Source organism: Episyrphus balteatus, chromosome 1, assembly GCF_945859705.1.
Source record: "Episyrphus balteatus chromosome 1, idEpiBalt1.1, whole genome shotgun sequence".
NCBI lineage: Eukaryota > Metazoa > Arthropoda > Insecta > Diptera > Syrphidae > Episyrphus > Episyrphus balteatus.
Window position 1 is genome coordinate 171,972,111 of NC_079134.1, and position 8,836 is coordinate 171,980,946.

Genomic DNA, 8,836 nt, shown 5'->3' on the forward strand with positions numbered 1-8,836 from the left:
TTTCTCAAAGATATTGGAAATACATAGGTACAAATTTTTTATATCTCAAAATCTTAGGAGTCAACATAACTAATGGTTTATTTAAGCAAATTCCAGTTTGTGCTTCTGATTTGTATTAAAAAAGGAACATATTATTAAAAAATATATTTTGGATTAAACATCAAAAGCATTTCATTGAAAATTATTTTTTGAGACTTTTACGTTCTGCATTTCACTTTGAGCATGCAATTGCGTTGCCGATAGTGAAATTAGGTGTTCTACATTTTTTCGCTCATTTAGATTTTCTGATCGAATTCAATTCGCTTTGTTTCTGCTGGTGAACTTGGTATCTTTTTCAATGAATCTCCAATTTTTGGACAAAATATTATCAAAACTTATATTTTTATTGTTTTGTAATGTTTATTTGTTGTTAATTTAATACAAAATATATAAAACACATGAGGCATGAAATATCATGCCTAATTCATATAAATATCATATCTAATTCATTTTTCTTTGAAAATTTGCAATAAAATCGCCCATTATCTGCATTTCACTTACATATTTCATATGTCTCGCAACATGTGACTTCTTATTTTTTCTTTTAAATTCTCTTTTTTTCCAATAAAGTTGCCAATAAAATTGCATCCATGTTCAAAGTAGCAGTAATTTAACTTTAGAAACAAAATAAAAATGGTTGATCCTTCATTTTTGACAGTTCGAAGCATTTTCGAAGTTTTCGAAATCGATCGAAGATCAATTTCACGTGAAATTGAAAAGTGATGCCAGTTCACTTTCGGTCGAATTGCGGAAATATGGGCATTTATACCGAAAAAAGTGATGAGTATAGCTAAAAAACTAGACGTGATAGGAATAAATCTGTAAACAGTTTTGAATTCAGCACATGAAAAAGTTTGAACGAAAAAGTGTTTTTTTTTTTTTTTTAAGATTACTAAACACCTTGCTGTTTGTGTAAAATGTTTGGGATACAAGAACTTGGATAAATAGCTACTTTGAATGTGAAAGGAGACAGTAGTACGAAGTTGTCGGGAGCAGTAAAATGCTACTATACGACTTTCAGTACCGCAGCACAGCGTTTTCTCTCGATCAAAGATGAATAAAAAAAGAGACAAATCTGTTGTACATTTACCTTATTAAAATTATCAAAAATGATTGAAAAAAGATCTTAATCAAATTGAGAATATCTGGTCAGTTATGAAACTTGAGGTTATGAAGAAGCAACAAAAATTACTTATCCAAACCTGCAAAATACGATACCTGCATCCTCATGGAAAAAAAAAAACTATCTTATTCAATGTCTCGCCAATGTGCAGTCGTTAAAAACTAAGAGAAGGTCCAACAAAATACTAATTAGAAAAAAAAATGTTTCTAATCTAAGAAGCAATAAAAAACAAAAAACTACACCAATACCTATACATTTCTCTTTAATCCTTAAAAATGAAGTACCTACCTATACAAAACTCATGTTACATTATAAAAACTTTTTGCTTCTGAGTTTTCTTTAGAATGTTCCAAATTCCTGCAAAAAATTCACTTGATTCAATAATGGCTTACTTTTATCTCGATGCCTTTTCTATATGTACAATTAACATATTATGTAGCTTAATCTCTTATCTCCGAAATCAAGAATTTATAGAGCTGCAGATAAATAAGCTATTTTCATAATATATTCTTATTTATTCAACCTAATTAACAAAAAACTTTATAATTTAAAATTTCCACTTCTAGAATAAAACACTTTTTTTAACTTATTTTTTGCAATCTCACAAAAGATAACAATTATTATATTTTTTTTTTTTTTTTTAATTTTTAATATTCAAAGTTCTTAAATAAAAATGATTTAATAGATAAAAATTATATTAAAATAAAACTTATAACTAAAACTATAAATATTTTCATCACTATCATGGAAACAACAAATTACTGTCTGTGATTATCGAATATTATACAAAGAGAGCAATTCCATGACAGTGTACCAATTCCAGACTGTCGACGGACAGCTCTCTTTATTTTCGTATTCGCATTTAATAATTTTGTTTCCAATTTTTTATTTTTCACAAATAAAGATATTATAAGACCGGCACATTTTAACCCTTTTCAGCTCCACACAACAACTGAATCGAATATTATATTTCGAAAAATGTCTAGCCGGTGCACCCCCGGTATCGGTTATAGAAGATCGTCCCCACTACCAAAAAATTGATAGCGCCGTGTCGTTCTCATCGTCGTCGCCGTGTCGTTGTCGATTTCAACAGGTAGGTGGTATATGTGTTCCATTTATCTTCGACTTTTGTTTGTCCAATACAAATATCAACTGATATCTTGACAAAAAAAAGTAACTAACTACGCGATAGATAACGTCTTGCACCTGAAATATAGAAAAGTATACGTGCTACTGAATATAAAAAAATCTATGATACAAATCTTATTGTATTTTTTTTTTTTTTTTTCATAAAGATTAGATATTTTTTTTTGAATGTTGAATCCACATAACTCCACTAAGTGACTTTTTTTCATTTTGACGTAATATCAACATTTTCGTCAAATATTTGCTTAACAACCGTATAGGATCTCTATAGAAGCTTTAAAGAAAAATCTCCTAACTTTCAAATGGGTGTTAAAATTACGTTCGTATTTGAAATCGTGCACAGTAAAAAATATTCCAGAGTTGACTCAACCTAAATTTAAATTCACTTTTCCAATACTGACAGCACGGTAACTGACTATCGAGCTCTCTTCGGAATGAAGTAAATACTTTTGGTTTCTTTGGATCGAGAAAGCGAAATAATATAACCAATAACGAATAATAGAGTTCGAGTTTTACCAATTAACACTGTCGAACTAAATGATTTTTATTTAACAAAAACAAACAGAATGATCCGAAAAAAAAGTTGCTTCAGTAACAAAATTTTCATTCGGCATGTGGTGTATGATCAACTGTTTCGTATGTTTTGTTTGTTCATCTAATTTTTTTTTTCTTTAACAATATTTCTATGAAAGATATTTTGTTTAAAATACTTTATCAAATGATGAGGAAATGATGAGTTTTAGTTAAAAAAAAATTAGACGTGTTTAGAATGTTAATTTTCTATGATGTTTCATTCAAAAGAAATTTATTTCTTTATTGTAGTTGATTTTTTTTATTAAATGAAGCATTTTTTGATTTCCTATTAACTTACTACCTTAAAAAAAGAATGCTGATAATTAGTTGAACATGTTTTTGTCAGATTAATTTGTCAGTTATTTTAAAATTAATTGCTTTACGTCAGAAAACTTTAAGATAATGTCTTATATAAATCATTATGAAAGGGGTTTATCTTAACGTTCCTTTTGAATGTGGTGTAGGTAAACATTATAAAATTAAACATTTTTATATATGACGGAGGTTTTTGAGAATCTTAAGAAACATGTTTACCTTTGTGGTGGTAAATAAACAGAAAAGTTAATCTTACTTGACAATCTTTGAAACGCGCAACATTTTATTGCAAGATACTTTTATAAGAGTGCTGTTTCATAAAACATGGCAAGTTTCCGAGATTTCGTACCTTAATTAATCTTAAATATTGCTCAAAAATGTTGATTAACTACCAAATGTCAACTCCTTAACTGTCAGTTTTATATGCTATAAAACTTAAATTTGCGGTTGATTTCAATTATTTAAGTTAGTTAGTTTGCTGCCAATACTTAAGCTTAGGAAAGGTAAGCCAGTTCACATTTTTACATAGAAAATAGTGTCACTTAGGTTTCTAAAATTGACAACTAAAGTGTCACAGTCACATACTCGACTGATTAACAATTTTACTTCTATAAATCTTTACAGATTCAACTCTTGCCTTTTTAAAGCTTTATAGTAGCAAAATTGTTAGTAAGCTGGTTTTAAGCATATTATTCTTTAGATACAGAATCTTAATGAGTTGAAGATTTTTCTAAATTAAGTAATGAATTAGCTTATGAACATTGATGTTGCTTACAATTCCACCAATGCGATTTTTATGGTTTTTTGCAATTTACTCAAAATTTTGAGGATGTATGGATTGACTTCAAAATCATATTCAGCGCGTGGAAATGCATAAGATAGATACTTCCGGTCAAAAGTACGGACAAACTTTTTTTGTGGGCTGGTGTAATGGTTCAGAAAATATTTTTTATTTCAAAAGTATGATCTTTTTTGCTTCAGAAAATTCGTTAGAGCTGTTTTTGAGCCAAACAAGCTTTTCGCAATAAAAAAAGAGTATACACGAAATTGAAGTTAAACTTCTCACTCATAGAAATGCACCTAGTAGGTTCACACCATAACAAGCAAAATTGTTTTACAATTAATTAAGACAACTAGAGGGAGCTCCGAATTAATACCTTTGACATTCTTGTCAAAAAAGTAAACTTTCACTCTGTACAAACGCCTGAAAAGAAGTATAATTTCAATTAGCTTTCTCTAAATTTTTAAGTGTTAGATTTAAGTTATCCTCGAATTTTCCCAACAATTTTTATGTATTAATGTTGGATCAACTGAACAAATTTGTTTTATATTTAGTTATCTTGGTTTGTCAGACTTTAATTCTGACATTGAAGCCATTCTTTAAAGAAACTTGGCAGTTTCTGGCTTGACAAATTTAATTGAAGATGAAAAATATTTTTACCTAGTACCTCAAAAGGCTGGACAAAGTTCATTGGCAAAATTTCTCAATTCAAACTAGCATAAACTAAAACAAAAACCTTTATTTTCGCATTTCTTATCTCTGAGATCTCCAGAAACACTATATTTCGACATTTATAACTGTGCTTTTTTTTGACGAGCTTATAAATTTTACACAAGGCTACCTCATTTTTTCACTCTGAAAATATTGGTTGAGCTGAAGCCAGTTTAAAGACCATTTTTCTTATCTTAGTTCTAATACTTTCATTTATATGGCAAAATTAGTACAGTAAAAATCGACTGTCACATTCATTTTAACAGCATTTGAATTTAAGAGCCGATAGCAAAGTAGAAGTAAAAGCGCGTAGAAGTATTACCAAATTCTAAGAACGCAGATTTATACATTTAAGGATCCTTATGTCCAATTCAAAATCTCTGTCAGAATTTTTTTGCTGCCTACTGCGATTATTGAGTGTCAAAACCCGCCATTTTTTCAATCTAAGTTACCGTTATATTTAAAGAAATGCATATAATACTGTTTTCATTCAGGGACTAACATAAGTTTAAAACTCATTTATCTCAATTTATAAATTTAATTTAGCTTTTGAACTTAGTTTGAATGAATAAAGATTTGTACAAATTGAGCAGGAAGTAGATCGAACAAAGAACATATTTTCAAGTGGCGCCCAACACAGGAGAATCTCGAATTTGATCAATCAAAACTTGAAATGTTTTGAAAATGAATTGTCGCATAGCAACAAATCACACTAATCTGCTTTAAATACAAAATATGCAAACAATAGAAATTCTTCGAATACAAAAAAAAATAAGGTACGAACAAAATTCACGTGCAATTGAAGTTTGTTATTGAACGTAATTTTAATTAAACAACTCTGAAAACACTTTTCATATATTTATGTAAGTATCTAGCAACAATCTTATCACACAAAACTTATCACATGACAGTATTTTCAAAAAAAAAAAAAAAAAACAATTCAGGTAAGATTCTTCTTGAACCATAGCCGATATAATGTTCATATCCTCCAAGTTCTATTAAAGTTTTAACTTTAATTTAATAATCTTTATCACTATTTTTTAAACACACACTTTTCTTGATATAATCTAAACTTGAAGCTAATAACAATGATCGAAAAACGAACTTCACAACTTCATTTTTGTACAAAATGAAGATCCAGAGAACGATGTTTTACTTTATATACCCTCGATTAAAATGCTTTAAGATAAAAGTAAACTTATTTTTATTTTGATATCAGTTTTGAGATACCTGCATATGTATTATACAGCCATACTGATTGTGTGTACTACTTTATCACGCCTCACGCCAAGGTAAGAAAGTGAGAAGCAGTAGAGTGTGTGGTGTACCTTTATGTGTACCTATTGTTTAATCTTAAAATGATGTTAACAAAAAATTTCAAGTATTATGAAGTTTTAGATGGAGGAGAGAGAATATTGTATTTGAAAGTAAATATAAATTTAAAGTTATGCTATTGCAGTCAATTGAGCGTGTATGTACAAATTATCACTGTCATAAAAAAAAAATAACTAAAACTCCATGATAAGTTATCACGTATATGCTCGTATGTGCATAATGATGACACATACCAGGGTTGCCACAATCTTAGTGAACAGATCATTGAAAAAGGGGTGCTGAAGTTATTCAAGCGTTACATATCGATTCATTCACAAAATTAAAAACTATTTCACACGTTTAGTGAATAAAAAAAAAAAACGTTAAAAATAGCTTACCTATACATATTTGTACAATCGTAATACATAAATGAAACGTTATCGATAAGAAATGTTTATCTTTTCAAATTAAGGAAGACGTGAGCCTTGTTACGAAAAATAAATCAGATACGTTAGTCTTTGCTCAAAACAAAAAGTGTGTGAACACATGTAAACTCGATGTAAGTGAAACTTCTCACTCACAGAAATTCACTTTATTCAAAACCTTTTTCGTACTCGTGTAAACATGTCTTTTAAAACCTAGTAGGTTTACAATTGGAAATGATCTATGAAATTTAGTCAATAGGTGTGTTTTCTATTACCACCGGGCTTAACTGGACAAAAAAAAACGCAGTCGGGGCTAAGCAATTTACATGTTAAATACAACAACACCTTAGTCCCTTGGGCTTAATTGTTTAGCCCGGAGATTTCTCTGGGCTTAACTTTTTGAACAGTTTTGAATCTGTGCTACCAAACTAATTTTTTCATAAATTGTTTAGAATTTGTTTAAAAACGTGAAAACTGACGTTTAGAATGACAAAATGTATTTAACTAGTTTTCCTGGCATACATTTTTGTATCTCTTTGCAGTGTTGCCAGGGCCGGCTATTTATAGCCAAATCGGCTTCTTCAAGTTTTCTCCGGCTCCTTCAAATTCTGATTTCCGATTTATCAAAATTTGGCTCCTTAAGTTTTCAATTTGGCGATTTTTGGCTCCTTCAAAATTAAGAACTTTTATAATAAAAGAACTTGATTATTATGATCACGCCTTAAAAGTCTTCGAAGTAGAACTAAACTTCTTCGAAGTAGAATCTGAGTTCTTGCTGAAAAGCGCAATTGTGAATGTACCTACTTCCATTTTCATTCACATAGGTATGAGGCGTTCAGAATTATAATGGGTCAAGTCCACTTCTCTTTAGGTTGGATGTTTTAAGGTCTTAAAAATTAAGGGTTTCTTTTTATGTCAAATAAAATAAAAGAAAGACATTTTGGAGATATAGAGCTATCGATCTGTGAATTATTTATTTCAAAAGTTCCTTTAGTTTCTGAGAAAAAGCTTCTCAAATTTCAGAATAATGCACAAACTTCAAATGGACTTGACCCATTATTATTCTGAACACCTCATATTTTGTTTCCACTTTTCCACATTGTTTATTTGTTTTGTTATTTATTACTAAAATAAAAACTAAAGAATCTAACTTGAAGTCTGATAAATTTAATACAGAGAAGTATTTCTTTTTTTATTTTTTTTTTTTTATTTTTTGTTTATGTTATCCTATATCTAAGTTAATTTGAAGTTGGAAAAAAATGATGAAAAAAATGAAAAAAAAAAAATGGTACAAAATACATTATTATGAGTTTTTATGAACAATTTTTGAAATTGGCGATTTTTGGCTCCAAGACTTCTAAAATTCGGCTCCTTGCCTCTAATATTCTATGGCAACACTGTCTCTTTGTAAAACATACATGAAAAATACCAGAAAAACCCGAAAGCGAAAAATCTGAAAACTCTAAATTTTTCTTGAGTCTGCTGTTTTTGGAACATTCAATATACAGTGCTGCCAAGATTTCAGGTTAAGCCCCGATGCGTTTTTTTTATCCAGTTAAGCCCGGTGGTAATAAAAAACACACCTAATATTGCTTAAAAAGTCACTTTGACATTTTGCCAGAAAGTAAATTTTCAATAATAGAAACTCTATTATTAAACTTTCAACCAACAAAGTTGACGGCTATGACGGAAAGAGAAGCAGACGATGTTTAGAATTTATTTTAAGTGGCGCCCAACACAGGAGTATCTTGAATTTGATCAAATTAAAAATTGACATTGACATTTGCTATTTTGACAATTAATGTTTCTTAAAGCCTGTTTTCACTAGAGCCCTAATGAGAAAACAGACTATTATTTTGCCTTCAGATAAGACCATAAAAGTCATAAAAATCCGTTGTGTCTGAACACGATGAGATGTTGGCTCATGTCAAAATACATCGGTTGATGTAATGTTCAAAAGAATAAGAAATAATGTAATGTAAACATCGAATATTCAACTAAAAATTTCGCTTCTATAAAGTTTTACAGAAGCTATAGTAGCAAAATTGTTTTTTTAGCAGATACAAAACGAAAATAGGCTAACTTTAAGGCCGAGTGATTAAGTTATTTCAAGTTATAACCTTTATATCTATTCTTTACAAGAGTTTAAAAGGGATATTCAAACATTAAGCTTAATCTTGTAAAGAATTCACTTATTAGTGAGTCACTTGGCAATTTTTTGTTGTGTTTTTAAATGTATGAATGCAGAAATATAAACGTTTTGAATATAGGCAAAAAACAAAAATTAAAAATCCAATCAAGGCCAAAATTTATTTTTGAACTTTATTATATTTCATGAAACTACGTAAAAAAACAACTGGAATACGAATTTAGACATTTTTAAAATAAGTGAACAAAAGATCAAATTAA